The sequence below is a fragment of the Oncorhynchus clarkii genome, chromosome 16 (assembly GCF_045791955.1).
Source record: "Oncorhynchus clarkii lewisi isolate Uvic-CL-2024 chromosome 16, UVic_Ocla_1.0, whole genome shotgun sequence".
Lineage (NCBI taxonomy): Eukaryota > Metazoa > Chordata > Actinopteri > Salmoniformes > Salmonidae > Oncorhynchus > Oncorhynchus clarkii.
The window spans coordinates 75,771,353-75,798,906 of record NC_092162.1 but is presented as its reverse complement, the minus strand read 5'-3'; the positions used below and the strand labels follow the sequence as shown (position 1 = coordinate 75,798,906).

The 27,554-nt window shown below is 54.9% G+C and overlaps 1 protein-coding gene across 6 annotated transcripts in view; it reads left to right on the top strand.

Annotated features, from left to right (window-relative positions):
• The first annotated feature begins 1,333 nt into the window (after positions 1-1,333).
• LOC139369018 (deoxyribonuclease I-like 1) overlaps positions 1,334-27,554 on the top strand; it is an 85,051-nt gene continuing 58,830 nt past the window's right edge. The window contains exon 1 of one of the 6 annotated variants that reach the window (XM_071108594.1): positions 1,334-1,418. The gene's annotated coding sequence lies outside the window, so the exon portion shown is untranslated. Of the gene's footprint in view, positions 1,438-9,946; positions 9,969-10,178; positions 10,198-27,554 lie in introns of those variants that run through there. The other 5 variants (XM_071108597.1, XM_071108595.1, XM_071108596.1 and 2 more) reach the window with 5 other exon arrangements.

Genomic DNA, 27,554 nt, shown 5'->3' with positions numbered 1-27,554 from the left:
TCTGTGTTGTTTTTTGTCGCACTGCTTTGCTTTATCTTGGCCAGGTCGCAGTTGTAAATGAGAACTTGTTCTCAACTTCCCTACCTGGTAAAATAAAAAAATTATATAAAAAATGTGATTGTGTAGAAATGCAGAAAATTAGTTTTAGATTCCCAAAAACTATTGAGGTTATTTCCCCCTGACTTTTTAAACCAAAGCGCCCCTGGCTATTTGAATTATTTTAGATTACCTGTCAACGAGTGAGGCTTGCCAGGTGTGGTAATGAGGGTTGCCAGATGTAGTAATGAGGATTGCCAGGTGTAGTAATGAGGGTTGCCAGATGTAGTAATGAGGATTGCCAGGTGTAGTAATGAGGGTTGCCAGGTGTGCATCATGACGGGCCACAGGTGTTGTAATGAGGGTTGTCAGGTGTGGTAATGAGGGTTGTCAGGTGTGGTAATGAGGGTTGCCAGGTGTGGTAATGAGGGTTGCCAGATGTAGTAATGAGGGTTGCCAGGTGTATATCATGATGGGGCACAGGTGTTGTAATGAGGGTTGCCAGGTGTGGTAATGAGGGTTGCCAGGTGTGGTAATGAGGGTTGCCTGGTGTGGTAATGAAGGTTGCCAGGTGTTGTAATCCGAGTTGCCAGGTGTTGTAATCCGGGTTGCCAGGTGTTGTAATGAGGGTTGCCAGGTGTTGTAATGAGGGTTGCCAGGTGTTGTAATGAGGGTTGCCTGGTGTGGTAATGAAGGTTGCCAGGTGTTGTAATCCGAGTTGCCAGGTGTTGTAATCCGGGTTGCCAGGTGTTGTAATGAGGGTTGCCAGGTGTTGTAATGAGGGTTGCCAGGTGTTGTAATGACGGTTGCCAGGTGTTGTAATGACGGTTGCCAGGTGTTGTAATGAGGGTTGCCAGGTAGAGGAATGAGGGTTGCCAGGTAGAGGAATGAGGATTGCCAGGTGTGCGTAATAATAGGTTGCAAGGACTGTGGTTAGTAGACCTGCAACGTCGAGCACCGGAGAGGGGGAACAAGATTAGACGAGACACAGATAAACATATAACTAAAAATCTGTAACGTTCCACAAGACGTTGCTAAACATGTTCTTTCTCTTCAATTTGCTTTTCTGGATTCACAAAACTTTCTTAAGAATAAATGTTTTCTTAACTGCCATTTTTTCCTTAACTACTGTACAGACGTGTTATTTTGTGAATCTGAGCCCTCTTCATACTGCTGGGTCGACAGTGAGACAGTGACGGAGGCTGCAACAACTCAGGTTTCAGTGTGTGTGTGTGTGTGTTTGCCTGCGTGTTTTTATGGAACTCGTCAGTTGCAGTGACCCCTCCTACAGGAAGCAGAGAGGGGTGGGGTGGGATAGAGAGGGTAGCAGCGGGGCAGTCTTCTCTTGAACCAGGAAGAAGAAAGTAAGCCGACTCCACCAAGTTAGTAAGACCACAGAATGTAATGTAATTTATCTGTGTGTGTCTCGTCTTTCTGTCAACCTTTAATTCTTAGCCTCTGTTCCACATCTGTATTTATATACTAAACGCCAAGGGAGAATTTGTCCCACACCTCTGTTATATGGGACTCTGGTCTCCTTTAGTGTGTCCAATGTGTTTCTTGAGAGAGTGTTTTTTTTGTGCGTGTGTGTGAGAGAGAGGGAGCGAGGTATCAGTATATAACACACATGGGTGTTTCAGTGTGATTCTCCTTAGTACAGCGTCTGTTGTAGTACAGTCGGCTAAGGAACAGTTGGTGTAATAGAGGTACTGAAATGTGACTCTGGTTCCGTGCCTTCAGAAAGTATTCCTACCCCTTGACTTATTCCTCAGTTTGTGGTGTTACAGCCTGAATTCAAAACAGATTAAATAGATTTTTTCTCTCACCCATCTACACACAATACCCCATAATGACATAATTTACATAAGTATTCACACCCCTGAGTCAATACATGTTAGAATCACCTTTGGCAGTGATTATAGCTGTGAGTCTTTCTGGGTAAGTCTCTAAGAGATTTGCAAACTTGGATTGTACAATATTTGCACATTATCCTTTTTTAAATTCTTCCAACTCTGTCAAGTTGGTTGTTGATCATTGATAGACAGCATTTTAATGTCTTTTCATTGCAAGACAGCCATTTTTCAAGATTGTCAAGTCGATTTAAATCAAAAGTGTAACTAGGCCACTCAGGACCATTCAATGTTGTCTTGGCATGTTTGGCCTTGTGTTTTAGGTTATTGTCCTGCTGAAAGGTGCATTTGTCTCCCAGGGTCTGTTGGAAAGCAGGCAACCAGGTTTTCCTCTAGGATTTTGCCTGTGCTTAGCTGTATTGTTTCTTTTTTTCAACAAAAAAAACCTCCCCAGTCCTTAACAATGAAAAGCATACCCGTAACACGATGCAGACACCACCATGCACTCTAATCCTTAATGATGACAAGCATAACCATAACATGATGCAGCCACCACCATGCTTGAAAATATGAAGAGTGGTACTCAGTGATGTGTTGTGTTGGATTTTCCCCAAACACAATGCTTTGTATTCAGGACAAAAAGTTCATTTCTTTGCCACATTTTTTTGCAGTTTTACTTTAGAATGCATGTTTTGGAATATTGTTATTCTGTTCAAGCTTCCTTATTTTCAGTCTGTCATTTATGTTAGTGTTGTGAAGACGCTACATTGTTGTTGATTCATCCTCAGTTTTCTCCTATCACAGCCATTAAACTCTGTAACTGTTTTAAAGTCACCATTGGCCTCATGGTGAAATCCCTGAGCAGTTTCCTTCCTCTCTGGCAACTGAGCTAGGAAGGACGTCTGTATCGTTGTAGTGACTGGGTGTATTGATACACCATCCAAGTGTAATTAATAACTTCACCATGCTCAAAGGGATATTCAATGTCTGTTTTTTTTTTTTTTTTACCCATCCACCAAGAGATGCACTTCTTTGCAAGGCATTGTAAAATCTCCCTGGGCTTTGTGGTTGAATCTGTTTTTGAAATTCACTGCTCGACAGAGGGACCTTCCAGATAATTGTATGTGTGGGGTACAGAGATGAGGCAGTCATAAACAAACATGTTAAACACTATTATTGCACACAGAGTGAGGCCATGCAACTTATTATGTGGCTTGTTAAGCACATTTTTACTTTTAATTATTTAGGCTTTCCATAACAAAGGGGTTGAATACTTATTGACTCAAGACATTTCAGCTTTTCATGTTTTAATTAATTTGTAAAAATGTCTAAAAGCAGAATTCCACTTTGTCATTATGGGGTATTGTGTGTAGGCCAGTGACACAACATTTCAATTAAATAAATGTTAAAATCAGGCTGTAGAGCAATATTATATATTTTTTAAGTTGAGGTGTGTGAATACTTTCTGAAGGCACCGTATGTGGGGTGTGTGCGCGTTACATTTCTCTGCTATGCCTCAGTAAATTAATGATAATTCAAATTAGATCTCAACCCTCAAGAGAGTTATATGGTCCCTGGAGTTAGTGTCGATGACTGGTGTTCATTGGGACAGAATACTTTTAACTCCATTAAGAGTATCCAGAGACAGGGCGTTCAATCTATGGAGTTATCCACAGATGTGGGAGGGGCCTCAGTGTCATATTTCCCAGTATGCTTGAATGTTTTGGTATCTACTGGAGAGCACCTCTTTATCTACACCCATTCAGCATCGTTCACACCCTCTTAAGCTTTAGCCCCACCCATCTCTTTAAGGAGCGTTCAGAGCGCCACATTGGACGCTCTGGCCAAGGAGTAGGAGTGATCCAAGCGTGCTGCCCTAACAACAGCAGTCAAGCACCCAAGCTAACTGGCTAACATTGACTAGCTTTCTAGCTACTTCCAGACACAAATGAGAGAACAGCTCACTCTGACCATTTTACTCACCCTAGCAGAGCTGGTTAGGCTGTTTTCATGTTATCCAGCGTGTTGGTGACTGCAACTGTATTGCTGGCAACAATGTAATTATGCTTTTTTGCCAACGTTTACTGACACTGACCAATATTCAGCGGGTGTTGAGTGTTCGTAAATTCATCAGTTATTCTGCGCTCTGGCACACCCAGACAAGAATACTCTGAAATCAGAGTAGATAGCCAGAGAGAATTTACCAGCTACGTCTATCAACAGTTGTTGCAGGTACATTCTATTGAAATGGTTACTTGCATAGTGGAGTCTTTTGTTTAGACATGTAGCTAGCTAGCTAAGCAATGACCCATAAGCAATGAACCAACTCATGACGTTACCACCCAGCATGAATCTGCAGGTAGCTAACCAACCAGGTTCAATGTTAGCTTGCTCACATTAGGCTATAACTAGCAATGCAAATGGATTTCTGATTAGAATAATATTACTACACAGATCCTACACGTAACATTAGCTAGCGAGCCAGCCAGTTAATGTTAGCTGGCAAGCTAACGGTACACTTTAACTTGAAATGAAAACATCTTTCTGACTAAAGTAGAAACGTGTAATATCTGAAAATGTAGCTAGCTAGACTATCTTACCCACGTACATGGATGGACGCTTCTCCCTCTCTGTCACAGATGCCATGGTGGTCCTTAGTTTGAAGATGTAATCCGGAGACAGGTGTTTTCTCCATCTCCTTAGCTATCATACTGTAATTCCACTGATTTCAAAACTCAGTCCTCCAAAAAGTGGAGGGCAACATGTATGCAGTTGTACTACGTGATATCTTTCAAAAAAAGCTGCGTTAGACAGGATTACCTACACATACTGACCAGCTCAAATAGATGCGTGCTACATGGCAGACCAATCCGAACTCATCTCTTGGGCATGTCCAGCCCACTCATTATCTCATCAAATCATGGCTAGCGGGAACGTTACTGACTTTTTCAGTGGCTAAATCAAGTAAGCACGTAATTTATCAATTCTATTTGTATTTTTACATGGCATACAAGTTTGTTATTACAAGTTTATATGTTCAAGAAGGCATTTCTGCCCAAAAACGCATTTGGCTCAAATGGTGCTCCTGTGAAGTAGTGACTCGCAACATATGCCTAGTTTCCTGAAACACATAAACTCCCAAATAGTGTTAAATTTGACTCCATAGGAGTTAAATTAACTCTGCCGATTTGACTTTGTACAGCTGTAGTTTCAGTCTGGGTTGAATGTAGGGTGAATCTTACTTAGCCTGTGTTGCACCCTGCTGGTTTTACCCCAAACAAACCAAACTGCAACTGTTAAGTACTTACCATGTAACTATTAAGCCTAACGGTCTAGAGAGTTGGAAAAGACAGTAGGAACTCACCACTGTCACTCTTTGCTCACGTGACATTCAGGGAGCATCTCAAATGATCTCTGTATCTTGTCAGCTGGGAACATCCAACCTAGCCTGTAGGCTAGTTGAAGTCTTGGGGGTTTAATGTAGTATGAATCTAGTGTGTAGACTAGTTTAAATGGTCCTATATGGCTCAGTTGGTAAATCGTGGAGCTTGCAATGTATTGTGGGTTCAATTCCCATGGGTACCCACACATAAAATGTAAGCAATGCACACACAACTGTCAGTCACTTTGGATTAAAGCGTCTGATAAATGGCATATTACAGTATGTATTATATTAAGTCTGGGTTTAAGTACTCCCACTGGGCTTTAATGAATCCTTAACTAATCACACTGCAATTGTTAGGTCATTATTGAGTAATTACCATGTAACCATTAATGACTTGGACCTCGTATTTAACTCCATGTACATGTGTTTATTAATACACATATGTGAATTGAAAATGTAGTTTCTTTTATATCCCAACTCCCCCTGAGACACTCGGAGAGTGTGGTCACAGCCAGGGTCACCATTATCTAGCGCTCCTGGAGCAATTAGGGTTAAGTGCCTTGCTCAAGGGCACAACCTTTCGGTTACTTGCACAACGCTCTAGTCTAGCTGCTAGGCTATCTGACACCCACCCCTAGAGAGAAGGTATGAGGCACAAGAGCTTAGCTGGAAACTGGAGAGAAGGTATGAGGCACAAGAGCTTAGCTGGAAACTGGAGAGAAGGTATGCGTTACTAAGGCTTAGCTGGAAACTGGAGAGAAGGTATGAGGCACAAGAGCTTAGCTGGAAACTGGAGAGAAGGTATGCGTTACAAAGGCTTAGCTGGAAACTGGAGAGAAGGTATGCGTTACAAAGGCTTAGCTGGAAACTGGAGAGAAGGTATGAGGCACAAAGAGCTTAGCTGGAAACTGGAGAGAAGGTATGAGGAACAAGAGCTTAGCTGGAAACTGGAGAGAAGGTATGAGGCACAAAGAGCTTAGCTGGAAACTGGAGAGAAGGTATGCGTTACAAAGGCTTATAGCGGGAAACTGGAGAGAAGGTATGCGTTACAAAGGCTTAGCTGGAAACTGGGGAGAAGGTATGAGGCACAAAGAGCTTAGCGGGAAACTGGAGAGAAGGTATGAGGCACAAGAGCTTAGCGGGAAACTGGAGAGAAGGTATGAAGAACAAGAGCTTAGCGGGAAACTGGAGAGAAGGTGTGAATTACAAAGGCTTAGCTGGAAACTGGAGAGAAGGTGTGAATTACAAAGGCTTAGCGGGAAACTGGAGAGAAGGTGTGAATTACAAAGGCTTAGCGAGAAACTGGAGAGAAGGTGTGAATTACAAAGGCTTAGCGGGAAACTGGAGAGAAGGTGTGAATTACAAAGGCTTAGCGGGAAACTGGAGAGAAGGTGTGAATTACAAAGGCTTAGCGAGAAACTGGAGAGAAGGTGTGAATTACAAAGGCTTAGCGGGAAACTGGAGAGAAGGTGTGAATTACAAAGGCTTAGCGGGAAACTGGAGAGAAGGTGTGAATTACAAAGGCTTAGCGGGAAACTGGAGAGAAGGTGTGAATTACAAAGGCTTAGCGGGAAACTGGAGAGAAGGTGTGAATTACAAAGGCTTAGCGGGAAACTGGAGAGAAGGTATGAGGCACAAGAGCTTAGCTGGAAACTGGAGAGAAGGTATGAGGAACAAGAGTTTAGCAGGAAAATGGAGAGAAGGTGTGACAAAGTTACGTGACTCAACATGACTTTCAATAGCCCGATTGCCAAACAGATCTGGCACCAGTGTGGAGGATGAATCAGAGTTAGTTGGGTAACATAGATAAATAAATATTATAATAAATAAGATGTTTTATTTACATAATATGCTTATGTGAGATACTTGTCATTAGAATGTCTCCCTTTGGACTATACTGTTGGCAGTTGCACTTTTCCCTTCTCAGCTTGGGCTCAGTCACTTAGGGCTTAGTCAGCTAGGGCTCAGTCACTTAAGGCTCAGTCAGCTAGGGCTCAGTCACTTAGGGCTCAGTCAGCTAGGGCTCAGTCAGCTAGGGCTCAGTCACTTAGGGCTCAGTCAGCTAGGGCTCAGTCAGCTAGGGCTCAATCACTTAGGGCTCAGTCAGCTAGGGCTCAGTCACTTAGGGCTCAGTCAGCTAGGGCTCAGTCACTTAGGGCTCAGTCAGCTAGGGCTCAGTCACTTAGGGCTCAGTCACTTAGGGCTCAGTCAGCTAGGGCTCAGTCACTTAGGGCTCAGTCAGCTAGGGCTCAGTCACTTAGGGCTCAGTCAGCTAGGGCTCAGTCACTTAGGGCTCAGTCACCTAGGGCTCAGTCAGCTAGGGCTCAGACAGCTAGGGCTCAGTCACTTAGGGCTCAGTCAGCTAGGGCTCAGTCAGCTAGGGCTCAGTCACTTAGGGCTCAGTCACCTAGGGCTCAGTCAGCTAGGTCTCAGTCACTTAGGGCTCAGTCACTTAGGTCTCAGTCACTTAGGGCTCAGTCACTTGGGGCCCAGAGAGGGGAGAGGTCAGAATGGAAAATTGTCTTCATATGTGAATGTATCTGTTAAACCATGTGATGGGGAGATGTCGTGGAAAATTGCAAGATTATGTTATAATGCTTGTAAGATTATTTTTTAATCTTTGTATTGCATTAGAATGGTTGTTTTATTCGACAGAATAGAATCTGTTGAATATTGTGTGTGTGTGTGTTCCACTGAGGATGGGCCTCTATGAGTTAGCACTGACAGAGGAGATTTACAATGTCTTTGGGTGATAAAACCTAAAGAGCATTCCAGATAGTGAGGTAATGTTTTGGTACTATGAAGTACCAAGAATGAGATTAGAACCTCATTTTAGAGACCAAACTGAACGATAATTTATAGCTAATGCTATCTAGCTATGGGATACTCCTCTTTCAAGTAAAAGGCCCTTTGTGAAGAGTTCCTGAGATCTGTGGTTCGTCATGTGAGTTGAGAGGGGTGGATCTTTGCTATAAAAGATCTCAGTTGCCATTATGTTGGGGCTCATTTATAGGCACTGAATTGATCTGAGTCAAAGGGCTATTGTAAAGCTCATATTATTAAAATATGAAGTTTAAGTATAACTCTGAGTGGTGTGTGGTTTGTAACTCTCCTCATTTGGTAATACAGGAATTTGCCACGACACCAGGCAAGACATTCAAGCCAATCACAGCATTCTGAAAGAGCGTTATAAAGATGATTTAGTGTGATTTCTCTCCTTTCCTCACTCGTAATTTTCTTCTTTGTCATGCTGAGTAAAATAGTGCTAGTCAGCTCGATATATAACAAAAGTCTACAGGATCAGTGTCCCTAAACCGGGACAGTTGTTGCTCAATATTCTTGTTAATCTAACTGCAGTGTCCAATTTACAGTAGCTATTACAACAACAAAAATACCATGCTATTGTTGCTATTGTTATTGCACAACAACAAAACACTTATCAGGCAATTGGTTTGACACGTTAACCTCTGAAGGTAAATAATGTACTTACATTCAGTTATCTTGCTCTGATTTGTCATCCTGAGGGTCCCAGAGATAAAATGTAGTGTAGTTTTGCATGAAAAAAAAAAAAAATTTATATTCAAATGTAGAAACTGGGTTCACAGTTTGACCACACTGCAGTCCCTGCCATCTAGATGTGTGAAGGTTAGTGTATTTTCTGTAGGGAAACTAATAATCCATTCCTTGGAGTGTGTAAACTTACATTTTTTTAATTACCATATAATTTTTGTTTGTTCTCTATAGTTATGTACTTGAAAATATATTATTTGACCAATTCGGCACATTCGGGCAAACTCCTGGCAGACTTGATAGAAAATGTTGGGAAGTGATGTAATTCTTCACTGGATCAGTCTGAAACATTGCACACACATTGCTGCCATCTTGTGGACAACATCTAAATTACACCTAGAATCCTATCTCTATGTATGGAATTTCTCTTGCATTTCAAAGATGATGAAAAAAATAAAATGCATGTTTTTTTGTTTGTATTATCTTCTACCAGATCTAATGTGTTTACACTCCTACATTCATTTAAAAATAGTGGCAGTATGAATCTGAAGGAGACATTTATTTTTATTTATCTTCATCGTGATCTTTCTGTCTCACGGTACTATAACGTTAAACTGTGTGGGACTGAAGTTGTGTATATTTTAGTTCAGGGATATTCAATCTGGGGTCTGGCCCTCTAGGGTTCCATGGAGGTACTGTAGGGAGTCTGCAATCCCAAAATGTTTTTTTCATTTTTATTTCAATGTTTTCATGAATATTATTAGCAACAACTAAATATGTTGTTGCATGCCTACACTCTTAGAAAAACAGTTGCTATCTAGAACCTTAAAGGGTTATTCGACTGTCCCAGTAGGGTGAACCCTCTGAATAACCGTTTTTTGGTTTCAGGTAGAACCCTTTTGGTTCCAGGTAGAACCCTTTTGGTTCCAGGTAGAACCCTTTTGGTTCCAGGTAGAACCCTTTTGGTTGCATGTAGAACCCTTTTGGTTGCAGGTAGAACTCTTTTGGTTGCAGGTAGAACCATTTTGGTTCCAGGTAGAACTCTTGGGATTCCATGTAGAAGCCTTTCTACAGAGGGTTCTACATGGAATCCAAAAGGGTTCTACCTGGAATCCAAAAGGGGGTTGTACCTCAAACCATAAATGGTTGTCCTATCAGCACAGCTGAAGAGTAAGAAGAGCTGAAGAGTGAGTATACTGTAGAAAAGAGGAGAATATCTTTTTTCTGAGAGTTTACAGTAGAGAAGAGGAGAATATCATCTTTCTAATGATGTCAACTTTATTGCTCAGCTCCTAATATTGAGCCAATTACACTCTTTGTAGTATCTGACAGGCTTTGACAAAGCACCTGCTAATAGGCAACAAGCCTCAATTACACTACTTGGCTTTGAAAAAGCACCCGTGAGTACCAGTCGCGGTAAGTACTGCTGGCTGCTGGTGAGCGCTCTTTACTTGGACATACATTTTTACCAAGACATAACGTTTGGTTAACCTGCTAACCAGCTGCTCTTAGAGTTACCTTTCCTTACCAACACATGGCTAACGTTTGTTTAACCAGCTAAATAGCAGCTTTTAGTGATAATGTGTTAGCCTATTAGCTCGAACGGTCACTCCTATGTTAGAGTTTAAACTTCCCTTTCAAATTATGTGGGGAGGTCAAAATAATGAAAACTAACTATATTATTTTTTAAATGTTCTCTTTGCCATTATCATTTATCTGATAAACTTTTTTTTGTTGCTAACATATGATAGGGTAAATGGGCCACTGGTTTGCCTGGGAGTGGTTCCCTGGACCGCTGGTTTGCCTGGGAGGGGTCCCTGGACCACTGGTTTGCCTGGGAGGGTTCCCTGGGCCACTGGTTTGCCTGGGAGGGGTTCCCTGGGCCACTGGTTTGTCTTGGAGGGGTCCCTGGGCCACTGGTTTGTCTGGGAGGGTTCCCTGGGCCACTGGTTTGCCTGGGAGGGTTCCCTGGGCCACTGGTTTGCCTGGGAGGGGTTCCCTGGGCCACTGGTTTGTCTGGGAGGGGTTCCCTGGGCCACTGGTTTGCCTGGGAGGGGTTCTCTGGGCCACTGGTTTGCCTGGGAGGGGTTCCGTGGGCCACTGGTTTGCCTGGGAGGGGGTCCCTGGGCCACTGGTTTGTCTGGGAGGGGTTCCCTGGACCACTGGTTTGTCTTGGAGGGGTTCCCTGGGCCACTGGTTCACCTGGGAGAGGGTCTTTGGGCCACTGGTTTGTCTTGGAGGTGTCCCTCAGCCACTGGTTTGTCTGGGAGGGGTTCCCTGGGTCACTGGTTTGTCTTGGAGGGGTTCTCTGGGCCACTGGTTTATCTGGGAGGGGTTCCCTGGGCCACTGGTTCGCTTGGGAGGGGTTCTCTGGGCCACTGGTTTATCTGGGAGGGGTTCCCTGGGCCACTGGTTTGTCTTGGAGGGGTTCCTTGGGCCACTGGTTTGCCTGGGAGGGTTCCCTGGGCCACTGGTTTGCCTGGGAGGGGTTCCCTGGGCCACTGGTTTGTCTGGGAGGGGTTCCCTGGGCCACTGGTTTGCCTGGGAGGGTTCCCTGTGCCACTGGTTTGCCTGTGAGGGGTTCCCTGGGCCACTGGTTTGCCTGGGAGGGTTCCCTTGGCCACTGGTTTGCCTGGGAGGGGTTCCCTGGGCCACTGGTTTGCCTGGGAGGGGTTCCCTGGGCCACTGGTTTATCTGGGAGGGGTTCCCTGGGCCACTGGTTTGTCTTGGAGGGGGTCCCTGGGCCACTGGTTTGCCTGGGAGGGTTCCCTGGGCCACTGGTTTGTCTGGGAGGGGTTCCCTGGGCCACTGGTTTGCCTGGGAGGGTTCCCTGTGCCACTGGTTTGCCTGTGAGGGGTTCCCTGTGCCACTGGTTTGCCTGGGAGAGTTCCCTGGGCCACTGGTTTGCCTGGGAGGGGTTCCCTGGGCCACTGGTTTATCTGGGAGGGGTTCCCTGGGCCACTGGTTTGTCTTGGAGGGGGTCCCTGGGCCACTGGTATGCCTGGGAGGGTTCCCTGGGCCACTGGTTTGCCTGGGAGGGGTTCCCTGGACCACTGGTTTGTCTTGGAGGGGTCCCTGGGCCACTGGTTTGTCTTGGAGGGGTTCCCTGGGCCACTGGTTTGTCTTGGAGGGGGTCCCTGGGCCACTGGTTTGCCTGGGAGGGTTCCCTGGGCCACTGGTTTGTCTGGGAGGGGTTCCTTGGGCCACTGGTTTGCCTGGGAGGGTTCCCTGTGCCACTGGTTTGCCTGTGAGGGGTTCCCTGGGCCACTGGTTTGCCTGGGAGGGTTCCCTGGGCCACTGGTTTGCCTGGGAGGGGTTCCTTGGGGCACTGGTTTATCTGGGAGGGGTTCCCTGGGCCACTGGTTTGTCTTGGAGGGGGTCCCTGGGCCACTGGTTTGCCTGGGAGGGTTCCCTGGGCCACTGGTTTGCCTGGGAGGGTTCCCTGTGCCACTGGTTTGCCTGGGAGGGGTCCCTGGACCACTGGTTTGTCTGGGAGGGGTTCCCTGGGCCACTGGTTTGTCTTGGAGGGGGTCCCTGGGCCACTGGTTTGCCTGGGAGGGTTCCCTGGGCCACTGGTTTGCCTGGGAGGGGTTCCCTGGGCCACTGGTTTGTCTGGGAGGGGTTCCCTGGGCCACTGGTTTGCCTGGGAGGGTTCCCTGTGCCACTGGTTTGCCTGGGAGGGGTCCCTGGAACACTGGTTTGTCTTGGAGGGGTCCCTGGGCCACTGGTTTGTCTTGGAGTGGTCCCTGGGCCACTGGTTTGTCTGGGAGGGGTTCCCTGGGCCACTGGTTTGCCTGGGAGGGTTCCCTGTGCCACTGGTTTGCCTGGGAGGGGTCCCTGGACCACTGGTTTGTCTTGGAGGGGTCCCTGGGCCACTGGTTTATCTGGGAGGGGTTCCCTGGGCCACTGGTTTGCCTGGGTGGGTTCCCTGGGCCACTGGTTTGCCTGGGAAGGGTTCCCTGGGCCACTGGTTTGTCTGGGAGGGGTTCCCTGGGCCACTGGTTTGCCTGGGAGGGTTCCCTGGGCCACTGGTTTGCCTGGGAGGGGTTCCCTGGGCCACTGGTTTATCTGGGAGGGGTTCCCTGGGCCACTGGTTTGTCTTGGAGGGGGTCCCTGGGCCACTGGTTTGCCTGGGAAGGTTCCCTGGGCCACTGGTTTGCCTGGGAGGGGTTCCCTGGGCCACTGGTTTGTCTGGGAGGGGTTCCCTGGGCCACTGGTTTGCCTGGGAGGGTTCCCTGTGCCACTGGTTTGCCTGGGAGGGGTCCCTGGACCACTGGTTTGTCTTGGAGGGGCCCCTGGGCCACTGGTTTGTCTTGGAGTGGTCCCTGGGCCACTGGTTTGTCTGGGAGGGGTTCCCTGGGCCACTGGTTTGCCTGGGAGGGGTCCCTGGACCACTGGTTTGTCTTGGAGGGGTCCCTGGGCCACTGGTTTATCTGGGAGGGGTTCCCTGGGCCACTGGTTTGCCTGGGAGGGTTCCCTGGGCCACTGGATTGCCTGGGAGGGGTTCCCTGGGCCACTGGTTTGTCTGGGAGGGGTTCCCTGGGCCACTGGTTTGCCTGCGAGGGTTCCCTGTGCCACTGGTTTGTCTTGGAGGGGTCCCTGGGCCACTGGTTTGTCTTGGAGTGGTCCCTGGGCCACTGGTTTGTCTTGGAGGGGTTCCCTGGGTCAGTTGTTTGTCTTGGAGGGGTCCCTGGGCCACTGGATGGTCTGGGAGGGGTTCCCTGGGCCACTGGTTTGCCTGGGAAGGGTTCCCTGGGCCACTGGTTTGTCTGGGAGGGGTTCCCTGGGCCACTGGTTTATCTGGGAGGGGCTTCCTGGGCCACTGGTTTATCTGTGAGGGGTTCCCTGGGCCACTGGTTTGCCTGGGAGGGTTCCCTGGGCCACTGGTTTGCCTGGGAGGGGTTCCCTGGGCCACTGGTTTATCTGGGAGGGGTTCCCTGGGCCACTGGTTTGTCTTGGAGGGTTTCCCTGGGCCACTGATTTGGTTTATCTGGTTTATCTGGGAGGGGTTCCCTGGGCCACTGGTTTGCCTGGGAGGGGTTCCCTGGGCCACTGGTTTATCTGGGAGGGGTTCCCTGGGCCACTGGTTTGTCTTGGAGGGTTTCCCTGGGCCACTGATTTGGTTTATCTGGTTTATCTGGGAGGGGTTCCCTGGGCCACTGGTTTGCCTGGGAGGGGTTCCCTGGGCCACTGGTTTGTCTGGGAGGGGTTCCCTGGGCCACTGGTTTGCCTGGGAGGGGTTCCCTGGGCCACTGGTTTGTCTGGGAGGGGTTCCCTGGGCCACTGGTTTGCCTGGGAGGGTTCCCTGTGCCACTGGTTTGCCTGTGAGGGGTTCCCTGGGCCACTGGTTTGCCTGGGAGGGTTCCCTGGGCCACTGGTTTGCCTGGGAGGGGTTCCTTGGGGCACTGGTTTATCTGGGAGGGGTTCCCTGGGCCACTGGTTTGTCTTGGAGGGGGTCCCTGGGCCACTGGTTTGCCTGGGAGGGTTCCCATGGCCACTGGTTTGCCTGGGAGGGTTCCCTGTGCCACTGGTTTGCCTGGGAGGGGTTCCCTGGACCACTGGTTTGTCTGGGAGGGGTTCCCTGGGCCACTGGTTTTCCTGGGAGGGTTCCCTGTGCCACTGGTTTGCCTGGGAGGGGTCCCTGGACCACTGGTTTGTCTTGGAGGGGTCCCTGGGCCACTGGTTTGTCTTGGAGTGGTCCCTGGGCCACTGGTTTGTCTGGGAGGGGTTCCCTGGGCCACTGGTTTGCCTGGGAGGGTTCCCTGTGCCACTGGTTTGCCTGGGAGGGGTCCCTGGACCACTGGTTTGTCTTGGAGGGGTCCCTGGGCCACTGGTTTATCTGGGAGGGGTTCCCTGGGCCACTGGTTTGCCTGGGTGGGTTCCCTGGGCCACTGGTTTGCCTGGGAAGGGTTCCCTGGGCCACTGGTTTGCCTGGGAGGGGTTCCCTGGGCCACTGGTTTATCTGGGAGGGGTTCCCTGGGCCACTGGTTTGTCTTGGAGGGGGTCCCTGGGCCACTGGTTTGCCTGGGAGGGTTCCCTGAGCCACTGGTTTGCCTGGGAGGGGTTCCCTGGGCCACTGGTTTGTCTGGGAGGGGTTCCCTGGGCCACTGGTTTGCCTGGGAGGGTTCCCTGTGCCACTGGTTTGCCTGGGAGGGGTCCCTGGACCACTGGTTTGTCTTGGAGGGGTCCCTGGGCCACTGGTTTGTCTAGGAGTGGTCCCTGGGCCACTGGTTTGTCTGGGAGGGGTTCCCTGGGCCACTGGTTTGCCTGGGAGGGGTCCCTGGACCACTGGTTTGTCTTGGAGGGGTCCCTGGGCCACTGGTTTATCTGGGAGGGGTTCCCTGGGCCACTGGTTTGCCTGGGAGGGTTCCCTGGGCCACTGGATTGCCTGGGAGGGGTTCCCTGGGCCACTGGTTTGTCTGGGAGGGGTTCCCTGGGCCACTGGTTTGCCTGCGAGGGTTCCCTGTGCCACTGGTTTGTCTTGGAGGGGTCCCTGGGCCACTGGTTTGTCTTGGAGTGGTCCCTGGGCCACTGGTTTGTCTTGGAGGGGTTCCCTGGGTCAGTTGTTTGTCTTGAAGGGGTCCCTGGGCCACTGGATGGTCTGGGAGGTGTTCCCTGGGCCACTGGTTTGCCTGGGAAGGGTTCCCTGGGCCACTGGTTTGTCTGGGAGGGGTTCCCTGGGCCACTGGTTTATCTGGGAGGGGCTTCCTGGGCCACTGGTTTATCTGTGAGGGGTTCCCTGGGCCACTGGTTTGCCTGGGAGGGTTCCCTGGGCCACTGGTTTGCCTGGGAGGGGTTCCCTGGGCCACTGGTTTATCTGGGAGGGGTTCCCTGGGCCACTGGTTTGTCTTGGAGGGTTTCCCTGGGCCACTGATTTGGTTTATCTGGTTTATCTGGGAGGGGTTCCCTGGGCCACTGGTTTGCCTGGGAGGGGTTCCCTGGGCCACTGGTTTGTCTGGGAGGGGTTCCCTGGGCCACTGGTTTGCCTGGGAGGGGTTCCCTGGGCCACTGGTTTGTCTGGGAGGGGTTCCCTGGGCCACTGGTTTGCCTGGGAGGGGTCCCTGGACCACTGGTTTGTCTTGGAGGGGTCCCTGGGCCACTGGTTTGTCTTGGAGTGGTCCCTTGGCCACTGGTTTGTCTTGGAGGGGTTCCCTGGGTCAATTGTTTGTCTTGGAGGGGTCCCTGGGCCACTGGATGGTCTGGGAGGGGTTCCCTGGGCCACTGGTTTGCCTGGGAGGGGTTCCCTGGGCCACTGGTTTGCCTGGGAGGGGTTCCCTGGGCCACTGGTTTGTCTGGGAGGGGTTCCCTGGGCCACTGGTTTGCCTGGGAGGGGTCCCTGGACCACTGGTTTGTCTTGGAGGGGTCCCTGGGCCACTGGTTTGTCTTGGAGTGGTCCCTTGGCCACTGGTTTGTCTTGGAGGGGTTCCCTGGGTCAATTGTTTGTCTTGGAGGGGTCCCTGGGCCACTGGTTTGTCTTGGAGGGGTCCCTGGGCCACTGGTTTGCCTGGGAGGGTTTCCTGGGCCACTGGTTTGCCTGGGAGGGGTTCCCTGGGCCACTGGTTTGTCTTGGAGGGTTTCCCTGGGCCACTGATTTGCCTGGGAGGGTTCCCTGGGCCACTGGTTTGCCTGGGAGGGGTTCCCTGGGCCACTGGTTTGTCTGTTAGGGGTTCCCTGGGCCACTGGTTTGCCTGGGAGGGTTCCCTGTGCCACTGGTTTGCCTGGGAGGGGTCCCTGGACCACTGGTTTGTCTTGGAGGGGTCCCTGGGCCACTGGTTTGTCTTGGAGTGTTCCCTGGGCCACTGGTTTGTCTTGGAGGGGTTCCCTGGGTCAGTTGTTTGTCTTGGAGGGGTCCCTGGGCCACTGGATGGTCTGGGAGGGGTTCCCTGGGCCACTGGTTTGCCTGGGAAGGGTTCCCTGGGCCACTGGTTTGTCTGGGAGGGGTTCCCTGGGCCACTGGTTTATCTGGGAGGGGCTCCCTGGGCCACTGGTGTATCTGTGAGGGGTTCCCTGGGCCACTGGTTTGCCTGGGAGGGTTCCCTGGGCCACTGGTTTGCCTGGGAGGGGTTCCCTGGGCCACTGGTTTATCTGGGAGGGGTTCCCTGGGCCACTGGTTTGTCTTGGAGGGTTTCCCTGGGCCATTGATTTGGTTTATCTGGTTTATCTGGGAGGGGTTCCCTGGGCCACTGGTTTGCCTGGGAGGGGTGCCCTGGGCCACTGGTTTGTCTGGGAGGGGTTCCCTGGGCCACTGGTTTGCCTGGGAGGGGTTCCCTGGGCCACTGGTTTGTCTGGGAGGGGTTCCCTGGGCCACTGGTTTGCCTGGGAGGGGTCCCTGGACCACTGGTTTGTCTTGGAGGGGTCCCTGGGCCACTGGTTTGTCTTGGAGTGGTCCCTTGGCCACTGGTTTGTCTTGGAGGGGTTCCCTGGGTCAATTGTTTGTCTTGGAGGGGTCCCTGGGCCACTGGATGGTCTGGGAGGGGTTCCCTGGGCCACTGGTTTGCCTGGGAAGGGTTCCCTGGGCCACTGGTTTGCCTGGGAGGGGTTCCCTGGGCCACTGGTTTGTCTGGGAGGGGTTCCCTGGGCCACTGGTTTGCCTGGGAGGGGTCCCTGGACCACTGGTTTGTCTTGGAGGGGTCCCTGGGCCACTGGTTTGTCTTGGAGTGGTCCCTTGGCCACTGGTTTGTCTTGGAGGGGTTCCCTGGGTCAATTGTTTGTCTTGGAGGGGTCCCTGGGCCACTGGTTTGTCTTGGAGGGGTCCCTGGGCCACTGGTTTGCCTGGGAGGGTTTCCTGGGCCACTGGTTTGCCTGGGAGGGGTTCCCTGGGCCACTGGTTTGTCTTGGAGGGTTTCCCTGGGCCACTGATTTGCCTGGGAGGGTTCCCTGGGCCACTGGTTTGCCTGGGAGGGGTTCCCTGGGCCACTGGTTTGTCTGTTAGGGGTTCCCTGGGCCACTGGTTTGCCTGGGAGGGTTCCCTGTGCCACTGGTTTGCCTGGGAGGGGTCCCTGGACCACTGGTTTGTCTTGGAGGGGTCCCTGGGCCACTGGTTTGTCTTGGAGTGGTCCCTGGGCCACTGGTTTGTCTTGGAGGGGTTCCCTGGGTCAGTTGTTTGTCTTGGAGGGGTCCCTGGGCCACTGGATGGTCTGGGAGGGGTTCCCTGGGCCACTGGTTTGCCTGGGAAGGGTTCCCTGGGCCACTAGTTTGTCTGGGAGGGGTTCCCTGGGCCACTGGTTTATCTGGGAGGGGCTCCCTGGGCCACTGGTTTATCTGTGAGGGGTTCCCTAGGCCACTGGTTTGCCTGGGAGGGTTCCCTGGGCAACTGGTTTGCCTGGGAGGGGTTCCCTGGGCCACTGGTTTATCTGGCAGGGGTTCCCTGGGCCACTGGTTTGTCTTGGAGGGTTTCCCTGGGCCACTGATTTGGTTTATCTGGTTTATCTGGGAGGGGTTCCCTGGGCCACTGGTTTGCCTGGGAGGGGTTCCCTGGGCCACTGGTTTGTCTGGGAGGGGTTCCCTGGGCCACTGGTTTGTCTTGGAGGGGTTCCCTGGGCCACCGGTTTGCCTGGGAGGGTTCCCTGGGCCACTGGATTGCCTGGGAGGGGTTCCCTGGGCCATTGGTTTGTCTGGGAGGGGTTCCCTGGGCCACTGGTTTATCTGTGAGGGGTTCCCTGGGCCACTGGTTTGCCTGGGAGGGTTCCCTGTGCCACTGGTTTGTCTGGGAGGGGTTCCCTGGGCCACTGGTTTGTCTTGGAGGGGTTCCCTGGGCCACTGGTTTGCCTGGGAGGGTTCCCTGGGCCACTGGTTTGCCTGGGAGGGGTTCCCTGGGCCACTGGTTTGCCTGGGAGGGTTACCTGTGCCACTGGTTTGCCTGTGAGGGGTTCCCTGGGCCACTGGTTTGCCTGGGAGGGCTCCCTGGGCCACTGGTATGCCTGGGAGGGGTTCCCTGGGCCACTGGTTTATCTGGGAGGGGTTCCCTGGGCCACTGGTTTGTCTTGGAGGGGTTCCCTGGGCCACTGGTTTGCCTGGGAGGGTTCCCTGGGCCACTGGATTGCCTGGGAGGGGTTCCCTGGGCCACTGGTTTGTCTGGGAGGGGTTCCCTGGGCCACTGGTTTATCTGTGAGGGGTTCCCTGGGCCACTGGTTTGCCTGGGAGGGTTCCCTGTGCCACTGGTTTGTCTGGGAGGGGTTCCCTGGGCCACTGGTTTGTCTTGGAGGGGTTCCCTGGGCCACTGGTTTGCCTGGGAGGGTTTCCTGGGCCACTGGTTTGCCTGGGAGGGGTTCCCTGGGCCACTGGTGTATCTGTGAGGGGTTCCCTGGGCCACTGGTTTGCCTGGGAGGGTTCCCTGGGCCACTGGTTTGCCTGGGAGGGGTTCCCTGGGCCACTGGTTTATCTGGGAGGGGTTCCCTGGGCCACTGGTTTGTCTTGGAGGGTTTCCCTGGGCCATTGATTTGGTTTATCTGGTTTATCTGGGAGGGGTTCCCTAGGCCACTGGTTTGCCTGGGAGGGGTTCCCTGGGCCACTGGTTTGTCTGGGAGGGGTTCCCTGGGCCACTGGTTTGCCTGGGAGGGGTTCCCTGGGCCACTGGTTTGTCTGGGAGGGGTTCCCTGGGCCACTGGTTTGCCTGGGAGGGGTCCCTGGACCACTGGTTTGTCTTGGAGGGGTCCCTGGGCCACTGGTTTGTCTTGGAGTGGTCCCTTGGCCACTGGTTTGTCTTGGAGGGGTTCCCTGGGTCAATTGTTTGTCTTGGAGGGGTCCCTGGGCCACTGGATGGTCTGGGAGGGGTTCCCTGGGCCACTGGTTTGCCTGCGAAGGGTTCCCTGGGCCACTGGTTTGCCTGGGAGGGGTTCCCTGGGCCACTGGTTTGTCTGGGAGGGGTTCCCTGGGCCACTGGTTTGCCTGGGAGGGGTCCCTGGACCACTGGTTTGTCTTGGAGGGGTCCCTGGGCCACTGGTTTGTCTTGGAGTGGTCCCTTGGCCACTGGTTTGTCTTGGAGGGGTTCCCTGGGTCAATTGTTTGTCTTGGAGGGGTCCCTGGGCCACTGGTTTGTCTTGGAGGGGTCCCTGGGCCACTGGTTTGCCTGGGAGGGTTTCCTGGGCCACTGGTTTGCCTGGGAGGGGTTCCCTGGGCCACTGGTTTGTCTTGGAGGGTTTCCCTGGGCCACTGATTTGCCTGGGAGGGTTCCCTGGGCCACTGGTTTGCCTGGGAGGGGTTCCCTGGGCCACTGGTTTGTCTGTTAGGGGTTCCCTGGGCCACTGGTTTGCCTGGGAGGGTTCCCTGTGCCACTGGTTTGCCTGGGAGGGGTCCCTGGACCACTGGTTTGTCTTGGAGGGGTCCCTGGGCCACTGGTTTGTCTTGGAGTGTTCCCTGGGCCACTGGTTTGTCTTGGAGGGGTTCCCTGGGTCAGTTGTTTGTCTTGGAGGGGTCCCTGGGCCACTGGATGGTCTGGGAGGGGTTCCCTGGGCCACTGGTTTGCCTGGGAAGGGTTCCCTGGGCCACTGGTTTGTCTGGGAGGGGTTCCCTGGGCCACTGGTTTATCTGGGAGGGGCTCCCTGGGCCACTGGTGTATCTGTGAGGGGTTCCCTGGGCCACTGGTTTGCCTGGGAGGGTTCCCTGGGCCACTGGTTTGCCTGGGAGGGGTTCCCTGGGCCACTGGTTTATCTGGGAGGGGTTCCCTGGGCCACTGGTTTGTCTTGGAGGGTTTCCCTGGGCCATTGATTTGGTTTATCTGGTTTATCTGGGAGGGGTTCCCTGGGCCACTGGTTTGCCTGGGAGGGGTTCCCTGGGCCACTGGTTTGTCTGGGAGGGGTTCCCTGGGCCACTGGTTTGCCTGGGAGGGGTTCCCTGGGCCACTGGTTTGTCTGGGAGGGGTTCCCTGGGCCACTGGTTTGCCTGGGAGGGGTCCCTGGACCACTGGTTTGTCTTGGAGGGGTCCCTGGGCCACTGGTTTGTCTTGGAGTGGTCCCTTGGCCACTGGTTTGTCTTGGAGGGGTTCCCTGGGTCAATTGTTTGTCTTGGAGGGGTCCCTGGGCCACTGGATGGTCTGGGAGGGGTTCCCTGGGCCACTGGTTTGCCTGGGAAGGGTTCCCTGGGCCACTGGTTTGCCTGGGAGGGGTTCCCTGGGCCACTGGTTTGTCTGGGAGGGGTTCCCTGGGCCACTGGTTTGCCTGGGAGGGGTCCCTGGACCACTGGTTTGTCTTGGAGGGGTCCCTGGGCCACTGGTTTGTCTTGGAGTGGTCCCTTGGCCACTGGTTTGTCTTGGAGGGGTTCCCTGGGTCAATTGTTTGTCTTGGAGGGGTCCCTGGGCCACTGGTTTGTCTTGGAGGGGTCCCTGGGCCACTGGTTTGCCTGGGAGGGTTTCCTGGGCCACTGGTTTGCCTGGGAGGGGTTCCCTGGGCCACTGGTTTGTCTTGGAGGGTTTCCCTGGGCCACTGATTTGCCTGGGAGGGTTCCCTGGGCCACTGGTTTGCCTGGGAGGGGTTCCCTGGGCCACTGGTTTGTCTGTTAGGGGTTCCCTGGGCCACTGGTTTGCCTGGGAGGGTTCCCTGTGCCACTGGTTTGCCTGGGAGGGGTCCCTGGACCACTGGTTTGTCTTGGAGGGGTCCCTGGGCCACTGGTTTGTCTTGGAGTGGTCCCTGGGCCACTGGTTTGTCTTGGAGGGGTTCCCTGGGTCAGTTGTTTGTCTTGGAGGGGTCCCTGGGCCACTGGATGGTCTGGGAGGGGTTCCCTGGGCCACTGGTTTGCCTGGGAAGGGTTCCCTGGGCCACTAGTTTGTCTGGGAGGGGTTCCCTGGGCCACTGGTTTATCTGGGAGGGGCTCCCTGGGCCACTGGTTTATCTGTGAGGGGTTCCCTAGGCCACTGGTTTGCCTGGGAGGGTTCCCTGGGCAACTGGTTTGCCTGGGAGGGGTTCCCTGGGCCACTGGTTTATCTGGCAGGGGTTCCCTGGGCCACTGGTTTGTCTTGGAGGGTTTCCCTGGGCCACTGATTTGGTTTATCTGGTTTATCTGGGAGGGGTTCCCTGGGCCACTGGTTTGCCTGGGAGGGGTTCCCTGGGCCACTGGTTTGTCTGGGAGGGGTTCCCTGGGCCACTGGTTTGTCTTGGAGGGGTTCCCTGGGCCACCGGTTTGCCTGGGAGGGTTCCCTGGGCCACTGGATTGCCTGGGAGGGGTTCCCTGGGCCATTGGTTTGTCTGGGAGGGGTTCCCTGGGCCACTGGTTTATCTGTGAGGGGTTCCCTGGGCCACTGGTTTGCCTGGGAGGGTTCCCTGTGCCACTGGTTTGTCTGGGAGGGGTTCCCTGGGCCACTGGTTTGTCTTGGAGGGGTTCCCTGGGCCACTGGTTTGCCTGGGAGGGTTCCCTGGGCCACTGGTTTGCCTGGGAGGGGTTCCCTGGGCCACTGGTTTGCCTGGGAGGGTTACCTGTGCCACTGGTTTGCCTGTGAGGGGTTCCCTGGGCCACTGGTTTGCCTGGGAGGGCTCCCTGGGCCACTGGTATGCCTGGGAGGGGTTCCCTGGGCCACTGGTTTATCTGGGAGGGGTTCCCTGGGCCACTGGTTTGTCTTGGAGGGGTTCCCTGGGCCACTGGTTTGCCTGGGAGGGTTCCCTGGGCCACTGGATTGCCTGGGAGGGGTTCCCTGGGCCACTGGTTTGTCTGGGAGGGGTTCCCTGGGCCACTGGTTTATCTGTGAGGGGTTCCCTGGGCCACTGGTTTGCCTGGGAGGGTTCCCTGTGCCACTGGTTTGTCTGGGAGGGGTTCCCTGGGCCACTGGTTTGTCTTGGAGGGGTTCCCTGGGCCACTGGTTTGCCTGGGAGGGTTCCCTGGGCCACTGGTTTGCCTGGGAGGGTTCCCTGGGCCACTGGTTTGCCTGGGAGGGTTCCCTGTGCCACTGGTTTGCCTGTGAGGGGTTCCCTGGGCCACTGGTTTGCCTGGGAGGGCTCCCTGGGCCACTGGTTTATCTGTGAGGGGTTCCCTGGGCCACTGGTTTGCCTGGGAGGGTTTCCTGGGCCACTGATTTGCCTGGGAGGGTTCCCTGGGCCACTGGTTTGTCTTGGAGGGGTTCCCTGGGCCACTGGTTTGCCTGGGAGGGTTCCCTGGGCCACTGGTTTGCCTGGGAGGGGTTCCCTGGGCCACTGGTTTGCCTGGGAGGGTTCCCTGTGCCACTGGTTTGCCTGTGAGGGGTTCCCTGGGCCACTGGTTTGTCTTGGAGGGGTTCCCTGGGCCACCGGTTTGCCTGGGAGGGTTCCCTGGGCCACTGGATTGCCTGGGAGGGGTTCCCTGGGCCATTGGTTTGTCTGGGAGGGGTTCCCTGGGCCACTGGTTTATCTGTGAGGGGTTCCCTGGGCCACTGGTTTGCCTGGGAGGGTTCCCTGTGCCACTGGTTTGTCTGGGAGGGGTTCCCTGGGCCACTGGTTTGTCTTTGGAGGGGTCCCTGGGCCACTGGTTTGTCTTGGAGTGGTCCCTTGGCCACTGGTTTGTCTGGGAGGGGTTCCCTGGGCCACTGGTTTGCCTGGGAGGGTTCCCTGTGCCACTGGTTTGCCTGGGAGTTGTCCCTGGGCCACTGGTTTGTCTTGGAGGGGTTCCCTGGGTCACTGGTTCACCTGGGAGGGGTTCCCTGGGCCACTTGTTCACCTGGGAGAGGGTCTTTGGGCCACTGGTTTGTCTTGGAGGGGTCCCTCAGCCACTGGTTTGTCTGGGAGGGGTTCCCTGGGTCACTGGTTTGTCTTGGAGGGGTCCCTGGGCCACTTGAGGGTCTGGGAGGGGTTCCCTGGGCCACTGGTTTTCCTGGGAGGGGTTCCCTGGGCCACTGGTTTATCTGTGAGGGATTCCCTGGGCCACTGGTTTGCCTGGGAGGGTTTCCTGGGCCACTGATTTGCCTGGGAGGGTTCCCTGGGCCACTGGTTTGCCTGGGAGGGTTCCCTGGGCCACTGGTTTCCCTGTCTTGGAGGGTTTCCCTGGGCCACTGATTTGGTTTATCTGGTTTATCTGGGAGGGGTTCCCTGGGCCACTGGTTTGCCTGGGAGGGGTTCCCTGGGCCACTGGTTTGTCTGGGAGGGGTTCCCTGGGCCACTGGTTTGTCTTGGAGGGGTTCCCTGGGCCACCGGTTTGCCTGGGAGGGTTCCCTGGGCCACTGGATTGCCTGGGAGGGGTTCCCTGGGCCATTGGTTTGTCTGGGAGGGGTTCCCTGGGCCACTGGTTTATCTGTGAGGGGTTCCCTGGGCCACTGGTTTGCCTGGGAGGGTTCCCTGTGCCACTGGTTTGTCTGGGAGGGGTTCCCTGGGCCACTGGTTTGTCTTGGAGGGGTTCCCTGGGCCACTGGTTTGCCTGGGAGGGTTCCCTGGGCCACTGGTTTGCCTGGGAGGGGTTCCCTGGGCCACTGGTTTGCCTGGGAGGGTTTCCTGTGCCACTGGTTTGCCTGTGAGGGGTTCCCTGGGCCACTGGTTTGTCTTGGAGGGGTTCCCTGGGCCACTGGTTTGCCTGGGAGGGTTCCCTGGGCCACTGGTTTGCCTGGGAGGGTTCCCTGGGCCACTGGTTTGCCTGGGAGGGTTCCCTGTGCCACTGGTTTGCCTGTGAGGGGTTCCCTGGGCCACTGGTTTGCCTGGGAGGGCTCCCTGGGCCACTGGTTTATCTGTGAGGGGTTCCCTGGGCCACTGGTTTGCCTGGGAGGGTTTCCTGGGCCACTGATTTGCCTGGGAGGGTTCCCTGGGCCACTGGTTTGTCTTGGAGGGGTTCCCTGGGCCACTGGTTTGCCTGGGAGGGTTCCCTGGGCCACTGGTTTGCCTGGGAGGGGTTCCCTGGGCCACTGGTTTGCCTGGGAGGGTTCCCTGTGCCACTGGTTTGCCTGTGAGGGGTTCCCTGGGCCACTGGTTTGCCTGGGAGGGCTCCCTGGGCCACTGGTATGCCTGGGAGGGGTTCCCTGGGCCACTGGTTTATCTGGGAGGGGTTCCCTGGGCCACTGGTTTGTCTTGGAGGGGTTCCCTGGGCCACCGGTTTGCCTGGGAGGGTTCCCTGGGCCACTGGATTGCCTGGGAGGGGTTCCCTGGGCCATTGGTTTGTCTGGGAGGGGTTCCCTGGGCCACTGGTTTATCTGTGAGGGGTTCCCTGGGCCACTGGTTTGCCTGGGAGGGTTCCCTGTGCCACTGGTTTGTCTGGGAGGGGTTCCCTGGGCCACTGGTTTGTCTTGGAGGGGTTCCCTGGGCCACTGGTTTGCCTGGGAGGGGTCCCTGGACCACTGGTTTGTCTTTGGAGGGGTCCCTGGGCCACTGGTTTGTCTTGGAGTGGTCCCTTGGCCACTGGTTTGTCTGGGAGGGGTTCCCTGGGCCACTGGTTTGCCTGGGAGGGTTCCCTGTGCCACTGGTTTGCCTGGGAGTTGTCCCTGGGCCACTGGTTTGTCTTGGAGGGGTTCCCTGGGTCACTGGTTCACCTGGGAGGGGTTCCCTGGGCCACTTGTTCACCTGGGAGAGGGTCTTTGGGCCACTGGTTTGTCTTGGAGGGGTCCCTCAGCCACTGGTTTGTCTGGGAGGGGTTCCCTGGGCCACTGGTTTGCCTGGGAGGGTTCCCTGTGCCACTGGTTTGCCTGTGAGGGGTTCCCTGGGCCACTGGTTTGTCTTGGAGGGGTTCCCTGGGCCACCGGTTTGCCTGGGAGGGTTCCCTGGGCCACTGGATTGCCTGGGAGGGGTTCCCTGGGCCATTGGTTTGTCTGGGAGGGGTTCCCTGGGCCACTGGTTTATCTGTGAGGGGTTCCCTGGGCCACTGGTTTGCCTGGGAGGGTTCCCTGTGCCACTGGTTTGTCTGGGAGGGGTTCCCTGGGCCACTGGTTTGTCTTTGGAGGGGTCCCTGGGCCACTGGTTTGTCTTGGAGTGGTCCCTTGGCCACTGGTTTGTCTGGGAGGGGTTCCCTGGGCCACTGGTTTGCCTGGGAGGGTTCCCTGTGCCACTGGTTTGCCTGGGAGTTGTCCCTGGGCCACTGGTTTGTCTTGGAGGGGTTCCCTGGGTCACTGGTTCACCTGGGAGGGGTTCCCTGGGCCACTTGTTCACCTGGGAGAGGGTCTTTGGGCCACTGGTTTGTCTTGGAGGGGTCCCTCAGCCACTGGTTTGTCTGGGAGGGGTTCCCTGGGTCACTGGTTTGTCTTGGAGGGGTCCCTGGGCCACTTGAGGGTCTGGGAGGGGTTCCCTGGGCCACTGGTTTTCCTGGGAGGGGTTCCCTGGGCCACTGGTTTATCTGTGAGGGATTCCCTGGGCCACTGGTTTGCCTGGGAGGGTTTCCTGGGCCACTGATTTGCCTGGGAGGGTTCCCTGGGCCACTGGTTTGCCTGGGAGGGTTCCCTGGGCCACTGGTTTCCCTGTCTTGGAGGGTTTCCCTGGGCCACTGATTTGGTTTATCTGGTTTATCTGGGAGGGGTTCCCTGGGCCACTGGTTTGCCTGGGAGGGGTTCCCTGGGCCACTGGTTTGTCTGGGAGGGGTTCCCTGGGCCACTGGTTTGTCTTGGAGGGGTTCCCTGGGCCACCGGTTTGCCTGGGAGGGTTCCCTGGGCCACTGGATTGCCTGGGAGGGGTTCCCTGGGCCATTGGTTTGTCTGGGAGGGGTTCCCTGGGCCACTGGTTTATCTGTGAGGGGTTCCCTGGGCCACTGGTTTGCCTGGGAGGGTTCCCTGTGCCACTGGTTTGTCTGGGAGGGGTTCCCTGGGCCACTGGTTTGTCTTGGAGGGGTTCCCTGGGCCACTGGTTTGCCTGGGAGGGTTCCCTGGGCCACTGGTTTGCCTGGGAGGGGTTCCCTGGGCCACTGGTTTGCCTGGGAGGGTTTCCTGTGCCACTGGTTTGCCTGTGAGGGGTTCCCTGGGCCACTGGTTTGTCTTGGAGGGGTTCCCTGGGCCACTGGTTTGCCTGGGAGGGTTCCCTGGGCCACTGGTTTGCCTGGGAGGGTTCCCTGGGCCACTGGTTTGCCTGGGAGGGTTCCCTGTGCCACTGGTTTGCCTGTGAGGGGTTCCCTGGGCCACTGGTTTGCCTGGGAGGGCTCCCTGGGCCACTGGTTTATCTGTGAGGGGTTCCCTGGGCCACTGGTTTGCCTGGGAGGGTTTCCTGGGCCACTGATTTGCCTGGGAGGGTTCCCTGGGCCACTGGTTTGTCTTGGAGGGGTTCCCTGGGCCACTGGTTTGCCTGGGAGGGTTCCCTGGGCCACTGGTTTGCCTGGGAGGGGTTCCCTGGGCCACTGGTTTGCCTGGGAGGGTTCCCTGTGCCACTGGTTTGCCTGTGAGGGGTTCCCTGGGCCACTGGTATGCCTGGGAGGGGTTCCCTGGGCCACTGGTTTATCTGGGAGGGGTTCCCTGGGCCACTGGTTTGTCTTGGAGGGGTTCCCTGGGCCACCGGTTTGCCTGGGAGGGTTCCCTGGGCCACTGGATTGCCTGGGAGGGGTTCCCTGGGCCATTGGTTTGTCTGGGAGGGGTTCCCTGGGCCACTGGTTTATCTGTGAGGGGTTCCCTGGGCCACTGGTTTGCCTGGGAGGGTTCCCTGTGCCACTGGTTTGTCTGGGAGGGGTTCCCTGGGCCACTGGTTTGTCTTGGAGGGGTTCCCTGGGCCACTGGTTTGCCTGGGAGGGGTCCCTGGACCACTGGTTTGTCTTTGGAGGGGTCCCTGGGCCACTGGTTTGTCTTGGAGTGGTCCCTTGGCCACTGGTTTGTCTGGGAGGGGTTCCCTGGGCCACTGGTTTGCCTGGGAGGGTTCCCTGTGCCACTGGTTTGCCTGGGAGTTGTCCCTGGGCCACTGGTTTGTCTTGGAGGGGTTCCCTGGGTC